Here is a 2526-nt window from a genome sequence, read left to right as displayed (position 1 = left end):
TTAGACATAGACAATACTATACTAGTATTAACTATAGTTTTCCTATGTATTTTGTTCTCCTTGATTCTTCTTTAAGCTCAGTCCTGTCTCTGGCATCCCAACCTCCTTACAATTTATCCAGGAGCTCTTTCTTTTGATACCTCGCTCTACAGAACGTGTGTGTGTGTGTGTGTGTGTGTGTGTGTGAGTGTGTGTGTGTGTGTGTGTGTGTGTGTGTGTGTGTGTGTGTGTGTGTGTGTGTGTGTGTGTGTGTGTGTGTGTGTGTGTCGATATGTACAACCGTAGGTGTGTGTGTTTCTGTGTTTCTGTGTGTGTTTGTGTGTGTGTGTGTGTGTGTGTGTGTGTGTGTGTGTATGCGTGCCTGCGTGTGCGTGTGTGTGCATGGCACGTGTAAGTGGTGATCCATCAGACAGGAGAACAGGCCAGTGTATCTGGGATAAGTGTGTCGAAGACTTGTAATCAGGAAGTTATGGATTGCGTGTCAATCCTGTGTCTCCTGCCTTAAAGCCGCAGACACATCCATCTGGGTCACACACGCACACGCACACGCACACATGCATGCACACACACACACAACCACACACAAACACACAAACACACAACACATACCCATCATCGGTTAAAATATTGGATAAGAAATGTTTAAGAAATGATCAGGCCCTTTCATCCAAAGCAATTTGGAATTCAATGTTGATGTTAGAGAGGCCGACATGATGTCATCAATCAGTGCGGGGGGGTTGAAGGTGTCCTGCTTAGTGATGCCACCAGGTGGATTGTGTATATATGTGAACGTTTACAACACACACTGTCTATTCTTAATATCCAAGCCATCAATTTCTGCCCAGTCCTTACTTTATTAAGACCTGTGGCTATGTGTCACACACACACATCACACGTCACACACAAATACCCTGCGACACATTCAAGACACACACAAATCCACAGGCCCACCATAGACACCTTGGTCCCAGATAAAGCTTCCACAGACAGACAAGAAGAGATTTCCTATGATCCCCCCAGCCTGTTGTGTTCTTCCAGCTCGGACGCTCAATGCCTTCTCGTAGGGGCCGGTGTTGCTGTGGCAACAGCAGCCTTTTGTACCGTTTTCCCTGCATGTTATCGCCATACAGAGAAGGCGTGTCCGCTTCAACTGGAAAGCATCACAGCGATGGTGATGATGTAGACGTTGTTTTCTCTTTCTAATTGCGATCGAGGAAACATCTCATGACACTTACCGATGCTTACCAGATTTGTTAGGTTCTTTACAATTCAAAATTATTGAATGACCAAAGGGGTATGGAAATATTTGTTGATATTGAATAATGAAGCTTTCATAAGGATATGTTAGTATGTTTTTTTTTGGTGATATGTTAGTAAGTTGTATTCCCACAGTGGCTAGTGTAAGCAGTGTTGATTTGAGACCTTTACAGACTCTTTTCCTAAGAAAGTCAGTGGCGCGACAGGAGGTTGTAGCTTGTCTTACCATCGAGGAAGGTTTACTAGTACTGGTCAAGTGTGTGTTTGCTGGTCGGTCATATCATTGGTCGAAACACATATGAAGCAAAAGTAAGTGGAACACTTCAATCACAACTTGTCTGCCATCAGACTTCAGATAATGCTATATCTAAAGTTTGATTTGGGCGACTGCTTAAAGGTGACATATTAAACCACCACGTTAATAAGAACGACACCTGGTGGTATAATATGTCAGCTTTAAGGTCTGACTTAAATACAGACCATTGCCAACGGTCATAAATATAAAACCTGACAACAGAGTGTTTGATCACCTTATTGGCATTATATTCCATTCACCTCTTCCGTTATTACGCCCGCATCATAACAGTAATACAATATGTTTGTGTTTAAAATTATGCAAAATAAAATAATCTTAAACCCAAACAAATTGAACATAGCACCTTATTGCCGATATATTACGTTCACCTCTTCCATTACTGTGCCCAGCATCAAACCAGTAATACATTATGTTTGTGTTTAAGATTATGCAAAGGAAAGAATTGAAGACGACTTCTGAACATCTTTGTTCAGGGTAACAACGGAAGTTACTAGAATGACCAGGGCCCCATTAATCAGCTTGACCGGTAGTCCGCCCCCTTCTGCAGCCACACCCTTTGAGTCACCGGTGGGCGACAGGAAGTGAAACGTGCTAGAGAGAACATGGGGGGGAAGCATCGGTTTGTAAAGAGAGCTAATGGAATAAACTAGAACAGGTAATTAATGTACTGATTGATACCCAGACCATATATATAGAAACACACTGCTTTCTGATTGAAATTAGAAAAATGTGCACCTTATTTCTCCTCCATTCCTGAAGACTTTGCTAACATCGTTGTTTCTATTACTCTGAAGCTTTAAGCAAACATGTTCTACCGTGTGAACCCTTTTAACAGGTTAAAGGCTCCACAGGGTGACGCTTGGAGGAGGCAGCCTGAAGCTGCGACAATGATGACTAACTAACCTTAGTCAGGGGAAAGATCAGATGTACTGGTGGTGCTGGCAGGAAGCCAT

Source organism: Gadus morhua, chromosome 4 (genome assembly GCF_902167405.1).
Source record: "Gadus morhua chromosome 4, gadMor3.0, whole genome shotgun sequence".
Lineage (NCBI taxonomy): Eukaryota > Metazoa > Chordata > Actinopteri > Gadiformes > Gadidae > Gadus > Gadus morhua.
The sequence above is the reverse complement of the archived record's forward strand: the minus strand, read 5'-3'. Positions refer to the sequence as shown.